Genomic DNA, 10,260 nt, shown 5'->3' with positions numbered 1-10,260 from the left:
GGAAGAATGCCAAAAACTAGGGGGTGTGGTGCACTGTGATTCCCGGCCTTGCTGAGAATTAGAGAAATCTATTGTATATTTTAAGGAAAATCGAAGGTGTAGATAAATTAATCAAGACTATCCAAAAGAACCAATGTAAAACGATAAGGCTGCCATAGGGGGATATTAGGATTTATTTGAGGATGGAGGAGGGGGAAATGAGAGCAATACTAGTACCTAACCTATATAATCCACTACACAATTCTTCCCCAGTTGGCAGGAAATCTAATAGGCATATAGAAGATGCCTGTAAAAGAGGGTTCTCTGGGAATTGCACTGGCTGGGGAGCATATAGGTAAGAAACAAAAAAAAGAATCTCCTGTCCAACATACGCAACAAAACTAAGAAATCAGCACATACTTTAGGGATAAACAATAGATAATATATAAGGGGTGCAAAACAAAAATAACAAATTAATCAAGTTTCTAACTTGAAATTTAAAGGGTCTTCACACTAGAAGCAGACAGATGTATTTTACCGTACCTACAACTGTGCAATGCACAAACCCTTATATTGCAAGTAACACACCTTACTTGTGTTGAATGTTAGGAGCTATTTTGCAAACAAAAATTGACATATCAAGTAGTAAGCACAGATCAAATGTCTTAATAATAAAAAGAAGCATAGAAGTAGAACTGATAGATTATAAAAGTGACTCTTCTGGAAAATGGATCATAGGTAATTTCAGATCTAGCCATATGACTCATGCCTGTGCTGAGTATAATTGACCAAATCGTGATGATGTGACTCACCTTAATACCATTGTGTTAAATGTAGCAGAGCCCCCCCTCACCTATGTTGGTTGGGGGGCACTTCAATACACTTTTTAACTAGGAATCTGGCAGGCCCACTAATCAAGACTTCACACTCCATAGGTCAGAAATGCATTTTAAAATCTTTAAGAGTTCAGTCTTTATGATGTATGGCGTAGAGAGGCTAAACATTTTTATAGCAACAAATATGGACACCACTCCAGACGTGATTGCTTCTTCCTGGATAATACTTTGTCAGACAAAGTAAGAGATAACAGGCACAACCCATCACATATCTCAGGTCATCCCGCCATCTTTACATCACTTGAATTTACTGGAGCCAGAGAACAATATAGATGGACTATAAACCATACACTGCTAATACACCCTGAAATTATTCATGCCCTTGTTAGAGAGAGCAGCAAATCTGTTGAATTCCGTACAGAGACATCCTCCCAGATATGGTCTGGGAAGCATATAATCATTCGTACAAGGGACTCTATGCAGATTGTTATTGTTCAAAGCTAAACAAAATTCAGCAGCAGAAGTAAGGCCTTAGAACAAGAAATTGGCTGTTTAGAGAGGAATCTACAAAAGGAAAATCCCCAAGACAAGATATGTTCTCTCAAACAGCAACTATTAGACATGCAGGCATCTTTTAGAATGAAGGTGAAGGAAAAAAGCAAAGCCTGGTGGCCTGCTAACAATATAAGGTTCTTTAGATATGGAGAAAAAAGTGGAGGCTTGTTAGCATGGAAAATCAAAACTGATAGAACAGATATTATATTAAAGAATTACAAGTAGGTAAAGCTGGCACTGGTAACACTTCAAATAATTTAAAAGAGCTAGAAGCATTTATTTATACTTTAAAGGTTTAGCTTCGTATACACGGAAACCAAATTCACAGACCTCTCCAAACTGAAAGCCTGGTTAAAAGATAGACAACTGCTAGTCCTCCCAGAGGAAGAAAAACACAGATTATTAGATCAGGTCACAGAGGAAGAAATCTGCAAGCAATTAAAAAAACAAGGAATGGAAAAGCATCAGGGCTGGTTAGTATCCTCATCGAATTATATAAGAAACTTGAAAAAATAATAGTTCCTGAAAATATTCAATTCAGTCTACCTGAATAATGCCCGGCACCAGACACATGGAGGGATAACACAATAGTTTTGATATTTAAACCCAACAAGGACCCAAAGAGAAGTGATTCTTATAGGCCTATTATGCTATTAAATAATGAGTACAAGATCTTTATCGGTATTCTAGCCAAATGGCTCAATAAGATAGCTCCTAAACTTGTACATGCAGATCAAAAGAGATCTGTTCCTAGCAGGCAGTTGCAAGAGCTTACTCACTTACTTATAGGCTTCTTAGACTCAGCGACCACATATTCAAACCTGCTGGATATTGTAACAATAGATGCTGCTAAGGCCTTTGACAGAGTGAACTGGATGTATCTCTGGGAGGTGTTAGCAGGTTTTGGCCTCCGTCCGGATTTTAAAAACACACTACAAAAACTATATGGTCATTTTACTGCACAGATTCTGATAAACGGGAAAATTAACATTACAAGAGGAACATGATTGTGGTGCCTCTTTTTGCGTTACTCTTCGATATATACATCAAACACCTTGCCCAGGCTCTTAGAACTGATACACAGGTTATCCCTTTAAGTTCTAGAGTTTTTGCTAATAACATTGCCCTCTACATCGATGACCTAATTGTGTGCACCACTGATCCAAGTAACAGTTCCCTGGCTAGAAGAGTTTACTGATGAATTTGGAGACTTTTTCGGGTACCAGATTAACAAAGCCGAAACTGAGATCATGTGTTGGAATCTAAATATAAGGAAAGATATGTCAAATCCGAGAGTAGGTACCTTGGAGACATTGTAACCCAATCTTTGTAAGAAATCACAAAATGTGAGTAAAGTAATTAAACAAATAGGTGAGTCATTGAATGAATAAAAAAAACTCCTATTAACGATATATGACCAAACTAACTTTTTTTTTAAGATAACCATCCTCCCAAAGTTGATCTTTCTTTTCAGTGTAATACCACTAACATTCTCTAGGGATAGTATAGCAAGAATCCAAGAGAAGATAAATAGTTTTATCTTGGCCTCCAAGGGAGTCAGCCTTTCATGGAAGAAACTAAGAAGGAAGTTAGACAAGGGCAGATTAGCACTTTCTGATATATAGTTTTATTGTTATACGTTCTAGATCAAAAACTGCATATTGCTGCAAATAAGCCTAGATAACTAACCTTGGGGGAAATTATTATCTACTATGCTATGAGAAGTAGGACATGAAAGCTTCTTATATAAATTTGGTGCCCCAAACTTTTTCAAAAAAGTGTGCCTAAAAATGTTGGAAGCCATCTTAAAATTGTGGCACAGCTCTAGGGAAATAATGGCATCTGATACTATACCACTTTCTCCCCTAGCTGGAATTCTTCAGGTTCTCCAGGCTTCATGTTAGACAGATTAAGGGCCTCGTTACGAGTCTGGTTGTCCAAAACTCAGACCACCAGAACCGTGAACAAAGGTCAGGCTGACAGACACTCTTCATTTTCAGCTCAGACAGCCAGGAGTGAGACATGCGTGATTTGCGCAGACTCCTGGCTGCCTGAGCTGAACTTTTCTGGGCTGAGGAGGTCACAGCTCCTATGGGCGTGACCTCCTCGGCTCAGCAAAGGTGCCTCAATGCCCTACCCTGGGTGACGAGGAAAGCGTCACCCATTGACTTCGACCTGGGTGCTTCAGGTTTAAGCCCTGAAGCGCCCAGGGCGAGTGTCAATCAGTGACACTTCGTCACAGAGTGGGGTGGGGTCAGCAGTCTCACTGACCCCATCCCACTCTGTGATGAGGCTGGGACCTAAGGGTCAGCCAATGAGGGAAGGCAGCAGTCCCAACCCTCCTGGGACCTCGAGGCTGAAGGTAAGTGTGTGTGTGTGATGTTTTAAAATGAATGTTTGGTGCGTTCGTGCATGTTTGAATGGTATGAGTGTTGTTAATGAATGCGCATGCGTGCGTGTGTGTGTGAAAGAATGAGTGTGTGTGAACTTTTAAAATGAATGTTTGGTGCATGCGTGCATGTTTGAATGTTAAGAGTGTTGTTAATGGATATGTGTGCATGCGTGTCTGTGTGTGAAAGAATGAGTGTGTGTGTGTGTGTGTGTTTCCCACCCGCCCCCTCCCTCCTTAAGCTGGCGGCTGCCACTGTTTGGTAAAGGGTTATAATTCTTACTTCTACATACAACTATAATCATAATTAATAGCAGCAGCAGTCAATTGAATATTTGTTCTTTGATATTGTGAGTGATTTTTATTAGCAGGAGTTCATTATTATCAGTAGAAGTAGTAGCAATGGTAGCATTGCAGCAGAGCGTCATTATTAGTAGTAACAGCAGTTGCATGGATTATTATTACTTTAATGGCGATCACTGTTAGAAAACACTCATATAGAATGTTGCACGTTTCTGATGCTCGCGCGTTCCATGCACTTTTCTGCGCATGTGCGCGCAGCAGCCCTACACATGCGACCCTGTCCTGCAAATGCGGGCATTATATTGTACCTCTTATCAGAGCGGCACCCTCACTCCCTCACCCTTTGACACATTAGTGCTCCCCCAACAATTACCTAAAACGAAAGGATCAAAAACGCGCTCAAACACACAGGTGAAATTGTGTGTCTTGACTTGAAAGGGATGGATCTCCTACACCTTACCCTGCTGTCTGCAAGGTCTGAATTAAGTATCACAACACTTCAATGAATGTTCTAAAAACACATTTATTGAAACGTCACTGAGTAATAAAGAAACTGCGCCTCCTTAGAGCCAATACGTGCTATACAAATGCAATTAAAACATGTACAGTCAGTGTGCAGACAAAAGCCTAATTTCTTAATGTTTGGACTGCGAGAGCCGAACATATGAAACGCGTCCTTCATTTTAGGAATCAGGATCACCACATGCTCAATGCTCTCTTAATTTGACGGAGGCAGCACCCCGTGCTATGTGTGTTCTCTGTGATGTCTGTGTGGCCCTGGCACTGGGCAGACTGCCTGTTAGAGTGTCTGTCATTATGTAATAATCACACACATCACATGTAAACACAGCCTGGGAAGTTTCCACTCAAACGCCTTGGGCGGTGGATGATGAAACTCTGCAGTAGGGGTCAGTTCTTTGTTCACAACTCAGATTCCAGGGTGGGTTCTGGAACGTCTCGAACCCCCCTCAGTACCCATCTTGGCACATTACAGCTCGCTGGCCATTGCAGCTATAACCCCTTCCTCTGGGAAAGTCCTCTCTTCTAAAAGAATCCTGTAATCCGAGGCCGCACGTGCCTTCAAGGGCTCTAACCACAGGTCTCTCTGGCCCTTGGAATTCAGTCTTTCATCCTTCCTGAGTCGGTAAACTGATTACCAGAACATTGGGTAATAGTAACAGCTATTATGTACATTTGTTTAAAGCGCATACAAATGTCATATGGCGTGCACGCACAAGTGGTATGAAGTGCTATATTAGGCATACTTATCTCTGGAGGAGTGGTTTTGATATATCTTTGCCAGTCTGAAAAGGTGGTTGTGTGTTTGGCTGGAAGGTCATTTTGCAAGCTGACCAGTTTGAGGATTGGGCACATTGTTGACTTTTTTCTATTTTTTTTCTTAACATTTGTGTTTTAAAATGCTATATTTAGATCCCATTTTCAACAATTTGCAGTAAATATGTGGTTTGAAACCACCATTTTAATCAATTTTATTCAAAATGTTCTTGCAGGTGGAGAACCCCCGCACCCTCCTTTTCCACTTTGGACTCGCTCATTTTACTCGGGTGTAAAATTTCTGCCCCACCACTTTGAAAATCCACCAGCCGCCACTGGATCTAGGTTTAATCCATCGTTCTTTTGCTCACCATGCCACCCCAGTTTGGACCCAGCCATATGCAAATCAGTCTTGACCCTGTTCCTCATGGGAACAGTCCAGCCTGAACTGCCAAGCCAGAACTGGTCAGACAGGATTGCCAAAATACTTTGTGATGTATTTTTAGACTTGAGATCTCGTTCCCTTGGGTGTTTGATGTACAGAACCACTGAAACGTCCATGCGGAGAAGGATTTCTTGGGGATGAGTGATCGGATTGCAGAGAATCGTGCCAGAAGCTTGAGGCAGTTGATATGTAACTGACTCTTTTCTTGGGACCATCTGCCTCCCATTGAGACCGTTCTGCATCTTGCTCCCCAAGTGACTGAGCTGGCACCTGACTTGATTATTAAATACGGGGTCTGTCTGAAGATGGCCCAGCCATTCCAGGCTTCCATTTTAGCTAGCTGCCATTGAACCTCCTGTTGTACCGCTGGACAGAGGGGGACCATTTAGGCATATGGTATACCAGTCCATAGCTCTTGGACTTTTAGTCTCTGTAATGCTCTGTAGTGAAGCAGACATGGGAACATCACTTGAATGAAGGACGAAAGGATACCTACCAAATGAGCTAGCCAATGGAGAGTAATTAAGTTTTTCAAAAGAACTCTGTGGATCACCTTGATGGCTTTGATTTTCTGGTCCAGCAAATAAAGAGTCATCTCAGTTACATCTATGAGGAACCAAAGGAATTTAATTTGAGTTGTTGGAGTTAGGAAGGATTTGTTCTCATTTATCATGAACCCCAAGTTTCATAGGGGAGAGATTGTTAGATGAAGATTTTGTAAGAGATGGGGGTCTTGTGCCATGATCAAGGTATCACCAAGATAGATTATTAGATGTATTCCCATTCTCTGAGGGATTGAAGTACTGGTTTCATTATTTTAAAAACATCTAGGGGCTGAGGACAATCCAAAGAGAATCACCAAGAATTCATAAATAGCATTCTTGCAGAAAAATTTGAGGAAGAGTGAGTGGGGTGGGAAAATGGGAAGTGAGATATATAGGTCTTTCAAGTCTAGATGGACCGTGAAGTAGTTTCTCTCAACAGATCTTGTAAAAAGTGGACACCCTCCATCTTGAAGTGTCTGTAGAGTATACATATGTTGAGTTCTTTGAGGTTGATGACTAACTTATAACTACCCCTTATTGTCTATGACAAAGATATTGGTAACAACGCTGATGGGATGTTGTACTGTGCTGCCAATCACTATCTTTTGAAGCAAAGATTAGATCTTTTGATCCACAAAAGATTGTTTCTCTAGAGTAAAGTGAAATGGCCTTGGAGAAGAAATTTGACAAGGACGGTTGTAAATATCTCTGTGGAATCCGCAAATAGTTGGGACAGCCCATGAACCGTGAGTGAATTGGGACCAGTTCTGACAGAACAGGCGACTTCTGCCACCTAGTTCAGAAGGGGAAGAAAAAAATCAGTGTCTCATCTGAGAAAGTGGAGGTAGATGTTCATCCTTTGGAGTGTCCACAGTATGTACACCTGCTGTATGGTCTGGAGCTAGACCAGAAGAAGGCCTCTCCCCTTTGATAGACTTCCCAGGTGCCTTGTCTCCTCAGGTAACCTCTGAAAGGGTGCTGGGAGGGATTTCTGCTGACCTTTTTTAAAACTATTCTAGCTGAAGACTTTTTCTGAGAGCTGCTTGTGATTTGTCTACTGAGGTAAAGGAACTGACAAAGCTTGTCACATCTTTGATGAAGGTTTCCCCAAATAACAGACTGCAAGCCACTTGTCCTGCCTGTTAGTGGCCAAATCACATAGTTTTAGGTGCATGCGTAAGAGAATTGACCTGCATCTTTCCGCAGAAAGAGCACAGTTTGTGTTCCCTGAAAAACTAATAGCTCACTGCACCTGACCATCTAAAAGGTCGTGGCCAGTGGTTGTCCTTTGTGCCTTGGACAAGAAGGCTAGATCCAAGATCTTGGAGAGGGGTCCTGAAAGGTCAAGAAGTTTATCTTGAAATGACCGCCAGAACTGGTCAGTACTGTTTTTTGAGTCTTTGACATATTTGCCCAGCAAGAAGGACAGATGTGAATCTATCTCTAGGGTCTCATCGACTTTGCCTTCTAATGATGGGCGATGGCACTCCTCTTTAAGGCAGTTGCAGAGTAGGCGAAGGCCTACTGAGCCATTGCAGTCTATGCAGAGGGAAGTGTCACGATTAAACACAACCAACATTAGGTGGTTGTGTAGGATCTTGTATGAGTGAGATGAAAAATCCAGAAGCCACATTTGTATGCCTCCAAAGCTCCTTTATCACTAGAGGAATATACCAATCTCCAAGTTACAAGAGCACCCAGGGGAAAGGGGAAATGGAGAAAAGAAAAAACAAAGTGATAAATCAGAGTCCTCACAAGATGTCAGCTTGAGATCTGAGTGGGTAATAGAACCTCCTACGCACCAGTAGGTCCAGAATTCCATCTTTCCCCACTGGCAAACCTAGTACACTTAAGGACTGTATATCCTTGTGAGAACCTTGCACAGTGGAATTACTTTATTCCTACACACTAAGTAACAAAAGTCAATACGAAAACTGACAAAATACCAAAATTACAAAATATCAGTGCCCAAAAGAGTCTAAAAGACAGGAAAATTAGGGGTTCAATTGCTTGAACAAGTCATTTGATATGAGTTCATCATCAAAAAAGCCTCGTCACATACTATTAGTCTCTTCCTTTTCGTTTTAATGCACAGATTCTACATGATCCAAGGCTGAAGATTCGTGAACGAATTCCAGAATGGACCCATGAGAAGAACGGTAAGTAAAGCTCTTACTGAAGCAAGCATCTTACCCCAGTGTTGATGCAATCGGTTGCTGTTGGTAAAATGTCTCTCTTACTTGTTTGCAGCAGATAATAGTTTTTGGCAGGTGGTCTGACGTGGAGGACAAAGGAAAGACTAGACTGTGTTCTCCTGTACCCACCCCTCTCTCCTCAAGGGCCATGTTGGCTGTGCCATGCGCTCAAAATTGGTATGTGCGTCAGCTGAGACAATATACCCCTCCCAAAATTCCCCCTACTAGCTTGGGTTTATCTGGGTAACGTAAATGAAAGATCTTCACCAGCAGAGATGCATGTACATAACAAGCAGGTTCTCATGATCTGCTCTCAGGCCCATACCGTTTCCAGTCAGTAAGATAGTAAATTCATCCTCTTACCCTTACCCTTTTAAAGTCCAAGATTGCTCTCACCTCATATTCTGAGTCGTCTCCAGTGTCAATACGTGGTGGAGCAATGGGTAATCAAGTTCCTTCCACAAAAGGCTTTACAGAAGAAGCTTGAAAAACAGGACGAACCATTAATGAGGCTGGCCATTCCAACTTCAGGGCTACTGGATAAAGCACCTTACTTAAACAATCCCACAAACTTTGGCTGGAATTTCTTTTTTCCTTTTAAATACAAATATTTAGTGCATATCCACAATGAAATGACAACTGCATAAACTCTTTCTGGGGTTCTATGTTTATCAGCATATCTCTTATATCGATCCTTAGCGTCTTGCAAATGTTCTTGTGCATTCTTATGTATTCAGCTCCTAAATTCATGAGCTGCAGGGACCAGCTGAGGTGTATGCATTTTACTGTTCAACATTTTAGGGTGAAAACCATAATTACAAAAGAAAGGAGAAAAACCCAATAATACATTCAAAGTGTTATTTGCAAATGTAGAGATCCATAACACTTCACTCCAGTGTGAACTGTAATGTAATGATTGACACCGAATGTATTGTTCCAAACATAGATCTACCCTCTCTGTCTGACCATCAGTCTGAGGATGGTGACTAGACGTCAAGTGTATTTCAATACCCATAAGTTCACGTGCCGTCTTTCAGAAATGGGAAATAAACTGAGAACCTCAAACAAAAATAAGTACAGATGGGACCCGGTGTAGGCAGAATAACAGTTTGTGTGAAAATTTTGGCTAGTTTTTTAGATGAAAGGTCTCCCTTCAACGGGGTAAAATGTGCCATTTCTGTCAGGTGATCTACATTGACGAGGACTATATTTAACCCCTCTGAAGTGTATGGTATCTTGACAATAAAGTCACAGGATACCATACGTCATGGCCAGAGAGGAACTGGGCTAGGCAGCAACAACCCCACAGACACAGCATGACTCTTTTTGCTCTGACCACAGGCAGCGCAGGTAATGACAAATTCTTGTGTTTCTTTTATCATAGTGGGCTACCATAAATGCCTATGGAACAAGTCGTAATATTCTTTTTTCACCTGGATGAACAGCAGACCTGCTATTATGGCTGCAGTCTAGTGTGTGATCTTGCAAGTCATGAGTTGGTAGGTATAAACCCCCATTAATGTAAAGTAGTTAATCTCTTATGTCACTGGTATATTTTTGTAGTATTCTCTTACTGTCCTGTTACCTGTTGTTGTTGTACCATTGTTAAAAATCTGGGGTTGCTACTAGAGACCTAACACTTTCTCTGTTGGTATGATGGTGGGAGGATCATGATTTTGTTTGTGGTTCATGACCATACCGTGAGCCATCATCTGCTTTCCCATTCTTTCTTCCTGGT

At 41.4% G+C, this 10,260-nt stretch overlaps 1 pseudogene; it reads right to left on the bottom strand.

Annotated features, from left to right (window-relative positions):
- Positions 1-5,050: 5,050 nt before the first annotated feature.
- Positions 5,051-10,260, bottom strand: part of LOC138246942 (tRNA pseudouridine(38/39) synthase-like) — a 47,737-nt pseudogene continuing 42,527 nt past the window's right edge.

This window comes from Pleurodeles waltl, chromosome 7 (genome assembly GCF_031143425.1).
Source record: "Pleurodeles waltl isolate 20211129_DDA chromosome 7, aPleWal1.hap1.20221129, whole genome shotgun sequence".
Taxonomy (NCBI): Eukaryota; Metazoa; Chordata; class Amphibia; order Caudata; family Salamandridae; genus Pleurodeles; species Pleurodeles waltl.
Note: the sequence above shows the minus strand (reverse complement) of the source record. Positions and strands in the feature narration are given on the sequence as shown.